This window comes from Falco naumanni, chromosome 1 (assembly GCF_017639655.2).
Source record: "Falco naumanni isolate bFalNau1 chromosome 1, bFalNau1.pat, whole genome shotgun sequence".
In the NCBI taxonomy this organism is placed as follows: domain Eukaryota; kingdom Metazoa; phylum Chordata; class Aves; order Falconiformes; family Falconidae; genus Falco; species Falco naumanni.
This window is the reverse complement of record NC_054054.1, coordinates 46,042,769-46,056,571: the sequence shown is the minus strand read 5'-3', so window position 1 is coordinate 46,056,571 and position 13,803 is coordinate 46,042,769. Positions and strand designations below refer to the sequence as shown.

The 13,803-nt window shown below is 40.6% G+C and overlaps 1 long non-coding RNA gene across 6 annotated transcripts in view; it reads left to right on the top strand.

Annotated features, from left to right (window-relative positions):
* LOC121087211 overlaps window positions 1-13,803 on the top strand; it is a 50,626-nt gene that overhangs the window by 24,795 nt on the left and 12,028 nt on the right. For 4 of the 6 annotated variants that reach the window (XR_005827550.1, XR_005827549.1, XR_005827547.1 and 1 more), the window contains 3 exons: window positions 1,512-1,782; window positions 2,719-2,825; window positions 8,517-8,577. This is a non-coding gene — a long non-coding RNA (uncharacterized LOC121087211). Of the gene's footprint in view, window positions 1-1,511; window positions 1,783-2,718; window positions 2,826-5,448; window positions 5,533-7,588; window positions 7,809-8,516; window positions 8,578-13,803 lie in introns of all 6 variants that reach the window. The other 2 variants (XR_005827546.1, XR_005827551.1) reach the window with 2 other exon arrangements.

The following is a 13,803-nucleotide window of genomic DNA, read 5'->3' as shown; positions in this document are numbered from 1 at the left end:
TGATCTTCCATCTCATGAAGCCAGTACCTCCAGGTACCACTTTGCGATGCACAGGAGCTGGTCCAGTCTTTCTTCTTTCCTTGCTCTCTCCCAGCCTTCTCCCTGCAAGGGGCATGTGATATCTGGGCTTGTTGTTGCCAGCTGTTCATCATCTCAACACCACTTCTAGGCTCAACACCCCCATGCCAAGCCCCACAATTTTTCTTCTGGGATATGATGCATTCAAGCTGCCCTAGTACATCTTTAGGTCACAGGGGACATTGGCATAAGATTTTGGCATCTGGCAACCCCAGGTCCCCCCTGACTACCTCCTCCTCACAGGTCTTTAAACTTTGTTAACTCAGAACAAGTACGGGAGCCCACTGGAAACTGTGCTGCCATCAGCTTGCACTCTGTAAGGAAATTGTGGATTCCCCCAAACAGAAAGTTGTAGGGGGAAAATATATTCTTTTCCCTCAAACTAGGAGAGTGCCATGCTCATTTACAGGTCCTGCTAGGCAGTTGGGAAGCCAGCAGGGAGGAAAACCTTATGCTCTATCCATCCTTCCCACCCCAAAGGAAATAGCCCTGTGCATTTTCTTATTCTGACACATCATAAACACCAACGATGTTATGTCTTCCTGTTGCATCTTGAGCCTCTGACTTTCCACCACAAAGATGCCAGCACTGTCTTTGTCACTGCTTTCTGGTGCTGTGAACCTGCTTAACATGGTTGGTGTCCCCCATCACTGGAACAGGGACAGGGCTATACACTTTGTGTAGCCCTACAGAAATTGCATGCTGGCTCCAGTGGAAATGAGCAATGGATTTGACTGTGAAGGAGTGCTGCAGACTCCGACAGCTCATCACAGCTCTTTACAATGCTGCTATGTTTGCTTTATTTTGGGCAGCAGAGTTAATGACCCCTTAAATGAGTATTTACAGCTGCCTTTTTTTTTTTTCAGCTTAATTGGGGTGGGGGTGGGGGGGGAAGTCTTTTCAAAAAGTTGAGTGCTCCTGTTTCATGAAGCAACAACCTAGCTTTTCCCCCCTGCCCAGATTACATCCACCAGGCTCAACGTTTGTTTTCTGTCCTCAGAATTCAATTGCAGAGTGTGTTATGTACCCTGAAGAAAGAACCCTCTCTCAGCGTCCATGCTGTTCAGCTTAGGTCAGCAGGATTTGTAATAGAGATGGACTTTGAATGCTCTTAGTGCTGCAGATATCTTTGGACCCTTTTCCAGCAATGGAAAGAGAAAGCTTGGTCTCTACTTTCTGTACTAAGATAAAATCAAAATAGTGTACTGAAAAATCTAGAGAAGCTTCTAGGCAGAAGTTTTTGGAAGCCTAATGCTGAAAGTACGAATGTTTAGGCCTGTGTTTTTCTACACACTGCAGTGGCCAGGCACAGTGTCCCTGCTGAGGCTGTAGGCCTGAATGCCAGTAGACTGTGTATTGTAGGGCTTGGGGGAAGCTGAGGGTGTTGCTACACTCACATCTTAAGGCCCTTTTCTCTATCCTCCTCACTGCAGAAGAGACTAGCCCGGGCTGCCTGGGGAGAAGACGTCTGTCAAAGTACAGTCATTGACAAAGGAGAGCCCCCTGCACTGCACTGAGATTAGGAGGAACTTCCTGGTCGTGGGAACGTTTAGACAAGGATGTATGAGCCTCCCCCTCCTGCCCTGGTAGTGACCCCAGCTCCAATCCCGGTCCTGCAGCGTGCATCCATGACCGAGGCAGCTCATGACTCTTCTTGGCCATGGACTTCAGAGAGAGGTGAAACGTGGGGATGGAGCTCCAGAGGTAAGCTCAACTTGTGTGGTGGCACTGATGAACATAAGGTGGACAAAGCTACTGGAACTTCCTTGTGCCATGCACCTGTCAAGGAGCGGTATCACGGTCCAGTGCCTTGGCATGGCAAGGAATAGCATTGAGAGCTGTTGGCCACCAGGAAGGAGACAGAAAAGCCAACCGTCTTTCCAAAATGGAGCATGTTGCAGCTGCCTATGGAGCTGCCTTGCAAAGTGAAGGGGTATATGTGTGGGGAGAAAAAACTATCGAAAATAATAGCGTAATTGGCTGACTGGCAGGCTAAAACCTCAGCAGAGACTGTGATTATACTTGTCACTATCTGTTAACCTTCAAAACAGGTGTTGTGTATTTGAAGTGCCAAAATGGTGCTCAGGCTGCGATCTGTGTGTGTGCAGACTGAGGTGATAGGAGCATGGACTGGGGGAAGGGCTGGGGGGCTTGCCAAACGGGCACAGGCACAGAAAAGGGATGGTCCTGGGCAGGCAGCATGTGTGACGCAAATGGATTTGGCTGGCTTTGAAAGGGAGAGCACCTCCCAGCAGTGCTGGGACTGAGCAGGACATGTCCTCCACTGGTGGCAGACGGTGCTCCAGTGAGGACCCCAGGGAAGGGGCTTCTCTTTTTTAGGCTGATTTAACCGTTGAAGGGCTTGGACCATGTTTATTAAAGTTCTCAGGTTACTGAAATTCAGCTTGACTCCTGCCAAGATCATGAAATTTTACTTGGGTTTAGGAATTAGGACTATAATGCTTTGTTGCGCTCTTGGTTCAGCTCTGTGTCTTTCTTTAATATATTTGAGTTTTGTTTCCTTTTTATAAAAGCCATAAAAACTGTTTAAATTTGGGGTTTAGTAAGGTTTTTTTGAAAAAAATTAGAATACGATATTTTGGTGAGAAAAAAACCCAAGTACTTTCTTTATTCTTCCAGGGAGTATTTGCATTACCAAACATTGTGATGACAAGCATCCTGGGATCTTGCAAAGCTGTATTGCTAAGTAAGTCAACAAGGAATGTAACTCTTGGCATGTGTGGAAGGTGAGTGAATGATGTTCAAATGGGAAGATTAGGTAGGGATCTGAAGAATACCTGAAGAATCTGAATTAAAATGCTTCAAAGAAAGATGTCAGGGGTGAAGATCAGAAGATTATAAAGTGCTAATAATTAGCAATTGGCATAACTTGCAAGGCAGAAAGACTGTCAACGCACTTAAAAATCTCCTCATCTTGTCTAACTAAATGTAATTAGCTTTAAAATCCAAACTCAAAGTGGGAGGAAAATGTGCTTATACCATATGTACAAACAAGATAATTTTGTGTCTGAGTTCCACCATGAAATTCCTTTTAATACAATCCATAAGTCAGGCTATCTGATTGCTTTTTGAAATTAGTATACACCTGTATCATGCCCTTGTCCCGAATTAGAACAATTGAGAAACACATCTCATCCAGCATGCGTGACGGTCATCAAGCAGAAATAGCTGATTGTTGACACACTAACAGGTTTTCTCTAATTGTTGATGAAACTCCAGAGTTAGTATTTTGTTCTCTCCCTAGTGTTTATTAAACAGACATTAGTTTGGGTGTGAAGTCTGCAAGTGTGGAAAATATGTTTCTGTCATCAGAGGTGGTGTTGCAGGGTGTTGTCTCACTTTGGGGTCTTTTTTTGTATTATATTCTGGAATATTGCAAATCATGATGTGATAACTGGGTACCTGTAAACAGTCGCTTGGCAGCATATCTTCATTATCAGAGATGTGATGCAAATGTGTCTTCATACCTTAGGTGTTCCCATGCCACGCACCTCCCACTCTGTTCCTGCAAGCAGGGGAGTTCACACCGAAGGTTACAGTTTAGGGTGACCTGAACAAAATTGCTTGTCATTCCTTAGGTCTCTGCTGCAAGACTGAGATGGCTCTAGTTTGGCTGTCTGGTGAGGACAATCTTGGTACAAGGAATTTGCATCCCCTGCAGGCCTGGCTCTGATACAGTGTTTTTTTCCCAGCTGGAGCTGGAAGGGCATACACAGCATCTGGGAGAATGCTGTCATTTTCCTTCCTTCGAAAGAGTCAACAGGCACATCCAGAAGTGAAGAAGAATACATTTTCAAAAAGAACAAAAAGCAGAGACAAATCATTGCAAGGCTTTGGTTTGTACTCATTCTGGAAAACAGGCATGGTGTTTGCAAAAATCTGGGGGTAGCTTCTGGGGACCCTTCAGACGTCATGCATTAAGAGGACAGAGCTGTGAAGCAGAGAAGTTTCCAAAAAGCTGAGGAACAATGGAGTCTTTGAAAGAACATTTGCTTTAAAGCAGTAAGCAATGCCTTCTGCATGGTCCTGCGGAGAATTTTTTTTACAAAGAGGAACGTATAATGAAATATTTCTTTGGAAAAGAAAGATCTGTTTTCCTGATGCAAAACATCGGATACATTTCTTTGAAAAGTGAGACGTTAAAGCAGTTTCTGTGGGATTTAATCTGCTAATCAAAGTGAGTGTCTCCTTCAGACAAATAGTTCTCCAAATCTCACTGACTGCATTGACTAAGTTTCCACTGACTGCAGTGGGAATTTGGACACCTTGCTATGCTCCTGTGTCCTAATCTGGAATTTCAGTCCCACCCCTCAAATCACAGAAAATTTTAAAGCAGGTGTGATGATTTGGAGATTGAGAGGGAGTTTCATCTCCATATGGTAAAAGGGCCATTTGAAAATGCAGAAATAACTGCACAAAGACACTGGCAACATGAACACCAGTCATTCCCTGAACTCAGTAACCTGCTGTTGCATGTTCCATCTGGGAGTGGTGAGCATGTGCTGGGACTATTTCAGAAAGTTCAGGACAAAAAGGGAATTTGTCTCTTCACCTCAAGGAATTTGATGTGCCTTATTTCAGCAGACGAATGACAGATTTTAAAAAAGAGTATCTCAGTTATTTGCAGAGACCATGCTTCATATGTGTTTCTGACTTGGGTAGAAATTAGATATGTTGACTGTTTCTTTTCTACTTCTTTCATAAATACTTTATTTCTTTATATTGGAGGTTGATTACTGAAGTGTATGTAAAAATAGAGGGGACAAGTGCATCGCATATCAGCTTTGGACTTCTGCAACTATTCTGGATCACACCGCTTCAAAGCTTTATATGATTGCTAAATTATGATACTAACAAAAAATTATTACTGCATCACCATGACTAAAGAATTTACAGATTACAGCTGGTTATTTTCAATTAAAAAAAAATTATATCAAATTGTACCAGCCCTGATTAGGATCTCCTCCATCCTCTTAAGTTTGGTAACAGATGCTTTTTCAAGGAATGCAAGTCTGAATTTTGTGTCACATTTTCCTAACCCCCAAGTATTTCTTACCTAGGGGATAAAGGGGATATTTTGCATCTTTTCTGGAGATTAGAACAAGTGAAAGCAACAGGTCCTATTTGTCTCTGTCTTTCACAGTGATTATATTAGTAACTTTTAGCTCTGTTTTCCATAAATTCTTTCAAAATGTTATTAGAGTACCTTCTTGAATTCTTCAGCAGTTAAATCGTGTCAAATTTTTTGTTATTACTACTTCAGTAAGTGTCAGGCTTGACAGACTTATACTTATTTGATCATTTCCTTTACTGTATCCAAACATTGCCATAATTTTGCTTTCTTTCAAGTTTCTGCCACTTCTGGACCTGAGTTACTAAAATCAGCATTCAGAGGCGCTTCCTAACCTGCTCTTTTAGTAATCCTGGTGCAAGGTATCTGGTTGTACTATTATTAAAAAGTTACTTTAGTAGTGGGTGTTTTACCTCAGTTTTGATTATGGCTAAAGTGGAAAATATTAATCCTTTCCTTATGATATGAACACAATGGTTTTCTCCTGGGCAAGGAATGGATGTATTTGTTAAACATTTCTGACGTTCTGCATTATTACTGGCTATTTCAATGCTCTTACTACTCATGGGCTTATAGTATTGGTAGGTTTATTTTTGGTCCCAGTGGACTCAACATGTGCTTCTTACTGTCTTTTTCTTCAGCCATATGTATTTCCTTGCATCCCTTTTCTTCCTTATTAATTTTATATAGCTTCAGCATGTATTTTCAGTGTTTACAACATCTGTCTTCTAAACGTCCATCCATTCATCTTTATTATTGCTCATTTTGCATCCTTTTCTATCCTAGATTGTTTTTTGAACCATGCTTTCTTACAGTTTTGGTTTGGGTTTTTTGTTGTTATATGGCTCTTTTTACATCTAGCTAAATAATTTTAAACTATTCATTGCAGGCATCACACTTAGTCCTCAGTCCTTTCTTACAGCTGGCTTGTAAGAAAGGACCTATTTTATTTTTTTTTTTCAGCTTTGTGAAACTGTCTGTCTTGAAATATCATGTGTTTTTAACTGGCTTAGACAGCAATCAAACCTAATCAATTCCACCTTAGCTGCCATTAACTTTTACTTCTTCTTTAGAAAATTGTCATCCACTATTTGTAGAAAATCCAGAGAAGTTAGTACTGCTAGCAGGAGATTTTGATATATATCATCCAGAATCAAGTTTCCTATGATGTTCCTGAACCCATGGTAGATAATGTCTTTGGAGCTGCCCCACCTAATTTTGAGCATGGTTTAGCATTTTGGGGCAGGCACCTATTATAACCTTATTTTGTACTTTACCCATATGAACATGATCCATAAGCAGTCAAAATCATTTGCTTCTGAGCCATCACTTGTACAGAAGAAATTAATGCCAGCTTTGGTCTCCTATGCACACCTGATGCTCCTCTGGAAGGTTACGGTCACTGCCGCCACCCCCATCATGAAAGTATATGTTTTCTCTGGGTTTTATTAGCACAAATAAAAAATGGCAATTTGACAATGAATTTTGAGAAATATTTCACAAATATTTATGAGCATTTTAAATTGTTCTTCAAAGGATATAGTTCTGAACCTAAATTCTGTGTTTTCCCATCCCCAAAATACCACTTTGTTCTCTCACCAGCTTTAGTTATAACACTCATAAAATGCCTTATAAGTTTTCTTTTAAGAGTTGTGAATCAGGGAAATAAAAAAAATTGATTGCTTTCAGAAAGCTTCTTTCTGAACTGTGTTCTTGCAGACCTCAAAGGAAGCACATGGTAAAGATGGAAACAGTGACAAGAACTTAAGAGACTAAGTCATAGCTGATGTGACTTCTGTGCTCATCAACAAAGGCAAGAGAAAACTCTGTAAACAGAATAATCATATTAAGAAATTCAAGTGATCCAGAACAGGACACATCCTTTTGCATTCTGCTTTTAAGTACTCATAAGCCCAGGCTCTCACCATCTTTTTGGGTTCAGTAGACCTCACATAGAAGAATTCCCAGCATTACAGTGTCAACTTTCAGCCCTCAAAACTGCTGGTCCAGAAGGGGATACATGGGAGAACAGGGACATCCTCAGGAGTAGGAGGCCCCATGGGGACATTGCTGTCCGCAAGGTGGTAGCTCCCAAGCACCATGCCCAGCACAGGGGCTAAATGTGTCTGAAAAACAAATATTGACCTCTGACAGAGTCTGAAGAAATTCACGTGTTTCCAAGAGTTTATGAAATAACCAGAAACGAAGATAAGTCCTAGGCTATCTATTTCATTAGCTAAGAAACTGTTGACTGAAGCCTAGTGTGAGCCAAGTACCTACATGCGCAGTGTTTCAAAGAATTAATCATGTCTTCAGATGTGGAGCCTGCTAGTTAGTTTAATTACTGTCCTTTTTTTTTTTTTCTTTCAGTAGCTAAATGGATCCAGTGACAATGAATCTTATTTCATTTTTTAATAGATGAAAGAGAAGCAGGCTTCAAAACAGATAATGAATTTCTTCTAACTCGTCTGGAGACTGAAGAGCCATAATTCTGATTGATCAGATATGGTCTGCTTTAGAGAGGCACCAGATGTGATCCAGATTTTAAATAGATGCTGCTACTGTCAAAATGCATTCGCTCCCTCCTGGTATAACAAAGTGAAGTCCATCTGTCTGGAGTTGTGCACTTTTTTTAGTGGTAATAACAGTTAACATCAACAATAAGCTTTGTCTCATTAGTATCACATAATCCCTACTACCAAGTCCCCAGTTTCTGGTCCCCATATTATCTGCCATGGAAAAAATAAAGACCACAGCAGGAGCTAAGAAGGTCAGTGCATTCTCAGGGTAATCAGCTGTAGTAAATTCAATTCTGACAAGACAAGGCTTGCAAATGTCTGGGGAATTAAGGGATCATCTATAATTTCATATGTTGAGTGGGAAAGTGTCCTTCCAAACATTTATTAATTACAGATGAGGATGCATATGGTGGTCATCCTTGGAGAGTTTTCTTCTGAAGCAAACCAAGAAAAATAGATTTAACTCTTTGCTGCTGCTTCTAAAGAGAAACTACTCATCTTAGCAATCGGCCTTGCAATAGTTTCAGTCAGCATGCTTTCTCTCCTGGTTTTTATTGCTCTGTATTAGCCACAGATAACTGTTACCCTTTATGTAATTTTTTACATAAAAGTTTCCCACTGTAATCAATGGAGAAGCCTTTCCTTGGCTTTAGCCTGCCTCAGTACGACCTCTCCAGGGTTTGCAGTCCTTAAGAAGTACCAAGTAAAGAACAACAGACTAAAGAGCTTTGCATTTAGAATTCAACCTTTCACTTGAAGATCTTGGAGCATTTTAGAAACCTTAATTACACCCCTTTGAGGTCTGTATTGTCTTTTCTGTTTTATAGGTGAGGAAATTTAAGTGCAGGGAAGTTAGAAGCTAATGTTTTCCAACCTGAACAAGTAAAGGTAAGTGCTTAGATCCAAGCCTTTCTTCTTCAAGAGGAAGTCCTCAACCCTCTCAAACTAATTTTTTCACCCATTTTTTTAAAGTGTGGGCTATGAGCTTACCCAAAAGCTCACCAAAAGTCACTAGAATTCCTGACAAGCCTGTTAAATTGTCTTAAAAAGAAGAGATTCAAATCTATGGCTTACTTGTTTCCCTTAGTGAAACCAGGGCTGAGGAGCAGAAATGAACACTAAATCCATTAAGGGCTAAATATCCAGGGAGAAAAAGAGCTATTTAAGTAAAAGAATAAACCTGTTATGAGAACAGATTGATCTCAATTAATCACAAATAAGCATAGACTGGAAATTACGAGGAGGTTTGTAGCCATCGGAGGAGTGAGACTGGGGGATAAATGGGGAGCTTAGGGGCAAATAATATCACTCGGATGTAGATGGAGTTGGATCAGAGTCCAGGAGGGATGAACAGATGCTTCTACCGGCACCTCTAAGGGACTGGATTTGTTGGTCCAGCCTGTCCTTCCCCATGCTGTGTTCACAGGGTTGTAAACCAGTTTCCCAACTCCTGGACACATATAAATGCTGTGGCAAACTGGTTTTCCTCCCTGCAGGAGCCCCTGGGTGTTTCTTCTTTAGGGTTTAGGACATTTGGGTAGGAAAATGCTATTGCTGCCACAGGAAGAAAATGAATACCTGGGGATATCAAATACTGCTCTCCTTTTTAGACCTGCAGTGCCTCATATGCCAGATTGCAGCTATTGTATGAAGAATTTTCATTCCTTTTTGTGCCTGGCGGCTGATTGAAAGTTCATATTATTTATGGCAGAAAACAGCAGTGTACTTTTGAGCCTGAGGAAGCTGGGAAAGTGCAGTGGGTGTCAATCAATTAAGCTATTCAACTTATTTATGAAACAAGACAAAACAATGTCTAGGATATGAATTCCCATCTCAATAGGATCCTCCCTGATATAAAATGTCAGAGCTGAAAAAGGGTCAGCTCATGACCCTTGAATATTCTTTTAAACTATTTGCAAATCAATACATCTTCTCTGGATTTGTTCAGGGACCATCTTTCCCTTTTATTATAAGTCACGGGGCATAGTCTGCTTATCAGCAAGTATAGAGACAGATCACTGCACTAAAGGAGCAGCTGGCTTTGGAGACTGGGCCTGACTCATTTATAGAGGGGCTCAGTTCACATTACTCCAGCAGTGCAAAGGATTTTAAAGTTAGTATAATTACATTTTTTGCTGACTCTTGGGCTCCTTTATATCTGCTGAAAAAGCAAAGAAGCCCTTTGCTGTGCATGCAGATGGGATTGCCTCCATCTTACTAGTGCCTGTATCAGCCATTAACATCATCTCTCATTTTCTCTTCCATGTGCTTAGTGTCAGGATGTCCTTCTATGTCCCCATGTACCTGGGTTTTGGGTTTGATGTCCCGAATTGTCTCCCTCTTTCTCTTAACAGTTCTGCTAGCAATAACCTGTTTGGTACAGGTGGGGCTTGAGTGGACAGATGGCCTGATCCTCAGCTGAGCATCTGGCCTATTAAGCTGTCTGAAAAGGCATCATCTTTACAAATCCTGGTCTTAATCTCATTGCCCACTGTATGACCCGTGGGGGTTTCAGAGCAGTGCCAAAGAGGGGAAGAGGAGGAGGAGGAGGGCAGCCAGAGGATCCATGGAGTCAGGGGCAGGGACGGAGGTGCCTGCAGGGCAAGTTGGCTGAGCTGAGCACTGGGGATGTGCCCATTTCCCACAGCAGGGAGTCTGAGAATGTCAACAGTCCCAGTTACCTTCGGCTGTCCTGCAAGGAGAATGTAGATAAAATAAATCCTTTAAATAGTTGGTCCAGACCTTTGGATAGCTTTGGCTAAGGGACCTTCCATTGTATGTCCTCATGGCATCTTCTTTCTCCATGCAAAAATGTGATGATGTTATCCTATGCCTTTCAGCAGCACTTGGGCAAGCTCAAGTCCAGGCAGGTGAACTGAGGATAAAACAAGAGAAGAAATGCCCATTTGCCTACAGAGTTTTATCAATAAGAGGAGAGCTTTTTGCAAAAGGGAGACAAGGAAGACAACAGTTTGCAAGGGAGTGAGTCGCTCATGTCAGTGATCCCATCTACTAACAGCATGCCATTCCTCATAGGAAATCAATATACACATCTTTGGCAAGAAGGCCAGCAATGTGGTATATCCATAAAACCTCTGTGAAAAAGGGACTCTTCCTCTCACTTTCCCTGTGATAGAATGTACCTTGAAACAGATACTTGGTAGTGGTAATAATTCGAGAAGAAGTGAAGAATTTCCAAAAAGCTGAACTTGCATAGTACTGAGTGACCTGGAAATGGTATTGAATTTGGCTTTGATCCCTCCAGCTATGGACCAGTTTTGAGTTAGATCTGAATTTTACAGATTTGCAACGGACTAACCCGAAGTGTCAGGTCCAAATATAAAATAATTTGGAGCAGGTTTTGATCAGTTTCTTTTAGAATTAAAGATATTAAATGAGTACCCTGAGATTTTCCCTTGCAAAATTCAGGTGAATTTTTAAAAATGAATAAGCACTGCTACGTTAAATTCTTTATAGTAACTAAGTATAGAGATGGTCCCCTTCTGTTTTTCAAATCTAAAGTGTTTTTTTTTTTAAATGTATTTTTTAAAGGTCAAGATAGTAATATTTTTTTTCTTCAACCTACTTTAATACCTGAAAAAAGTGAGTAGTTCTGATATCTAGAGTTTGTGCTGCTGGAAAGAAAATATCAGTGAAAGTCTCACCAATATCTGTGAAAGGAAACTTGGACAGTGCTTCATGTGCAAGTTTGTTTGCACTCGGTAATTCTGGTGCAGGTCTGTACTGATGTCTGCTCAGGTAGGAAACATGAAAAAGAAGCCCTCAAAGAGCCTGTCATCATTGTTTGGGTTTTTTTTTACAGGATTTCCCCTTAATTAGGGAATACTGAAGGAATTGATATTCACTTGGATCTAAGATGTGCAGTGAATTCCTACATCAACCCAAAAGGATCAAAAGGAAAATGAACTCCTAGCCATGAGCTGGACTGTAACAGAAGTTTTCTCTATTTATTGTAGAGACCTACTCCTCAACTTTAAGCAAATTGTGCCAAATTTTTTTTCAAGCTTCCAGCTAGCAAAGTTATTTAGAGACATTCTTAACTTTAAGTGCACATAGAGTTCTGTAAAATACTGTTCAAAAGGACTATTCACAGATACAGCTTAACTCTGATACGCATAGGGAGGTGCTACAAGCATAGCATTTGCCCCAAAATGATAAATCAAAAATGTTTAGAATCAAAATAAAAAACAAGCATCTAATTAGCTACCAATGTGCAATTAAGGTAAAGAAAGGAAATCCAAAAGAAAGAAACATCTAAGTTCTAATAGCAGGCATGAAAGCAATGTATTTAATATGGCATTCACTGGAAAACTTTCTAGACTGCTGTCATTGAAAAGTGAAAAAAAATTGGGTGAAAACAGCTCAAAGAATGGAATATGAATGTTGAAAAAGGAAATTTCCAGTCAGTCCAAGGTTTTATTAATAGACATTTGCCACACAATACTTCTTAGAAATAGATTTAGAGTTGAAAGTTCATCATGATGTAGCTATTACAAAAAAGAAAAAGCTGATGAATCGCAGTTGCTTCGCTCTAAATAAAGAGTAACTAACCAAGGAACCATCTGCCGGTGTATGATTACCAACCTTCTTTTTGTCTTTCAAAACAGCCTGAGAAATCAAGGGCACTGGGAGTAAAGCAGAAAGCACACACATGTTGCAGGCTCACCAACAGCCAGCCCAGGAGGGTCAGATCCAATCCTTGCCTTTTTCTCTTGGTGCACTAATTTTATACTGCTGGTTTTCATCTGGTGTGCTTATATATTTCAAGTACATGCTGAATACTAATGGGGTTATTATGCACTAAATGTAGCTAATTTTGGTACAGTCAAGACCTGCAAAATAAAACTTTTCTAAGAGAGGAAAATCCTTAAGTCCTCTTTCTCTATTTGTGAAACCAACAGAATGATATTAATTCATTTTTCCCCTTGTTATTGAATAGTAAAAAGCCTGCAATACCCTGAGAAAACATATTCTTAATCATTTTCTTAAGGCTGAATGCCCTACTAGCAGTAGGAAAGACAAAGCAGTAAGATCTAAGGCCTCTTAGTCTCTAGAAAACTGCATAGGTTTCTATGCTGAAAAAATGAGGGATTTATTCCTTTTTTCGGTCAGATGAGTTCAGGGTCAATGTACAATTTCTCTTTCTGTTTCTATTCCAATGACCACCTATTTTGGTGTGGTTTATTCCCCCAAACTCCATCTGACTCTGATCAAAGTCACCGTATCTGGCTTTTTGTTGCCGAAGGCACTTTGCAGTATCTGTAGCCACACTGGCAGCTCACATGAAACCCAGCACTCCACAAACCCCTTTGTGAAAGAATAATGATGGAAATCAATAGATTTTCAGCGAAAACCTGCTGATGCCCTAGCCAAAATTATATTGTATATAATATATACATATTACATATAATATATAAGGGAGTCTATCCCTTGCCCTCCCTTATTTCACCCAGCCATTCTCAAGCCACAAATACCCTTGCCCGATGCTCCCTTCTCAACTTCTTTCCCCACTGCATTCCCCCTTGTCCACACTTCCCATCTCTGGCCCAGTGGCTGAGAGCAGGTGGAAAGGCAGGTGATGCTATAAATATTTATGTTAGGAGGACTGCATCTGGAAGTGTTTTCTGATGGAGCTGTCACCCTAAAAAAATTAAAATATCTAATCCCAAAATGCACATACAAATCCACAAAGAGGCATCTTTCCTTGGCATGGCCACCAAAACAAAAACTTCTGCTGAACAGTCAATAATAAACCCTAGGTGCATGAAATTAAACAGACCTGAAGTTGCCAGGATCAGGTACATTATGTATTTCTAAAGGAGGCTTATGATGGGAAGCCAGACAACAATAGCTGTCCTACAACTATACAAATAATGGGCCTGTTTATATGTACATCTTGTCAGTTTGGTATGTTGGTTTCTGATTTTCAAGTGTAAATGGAAATGCTCCCACTGAAGTTTCTATTTTTTTACCTAATATACTGATTTACATATTAGGGTCACGCCAGCCAGTGCAGCTTCTAGGTACCAGGGAATATCCTATGGACACAGAATTAAGCAAATGAAATGATTTGCAAGCAGCTCTAATAAGCAT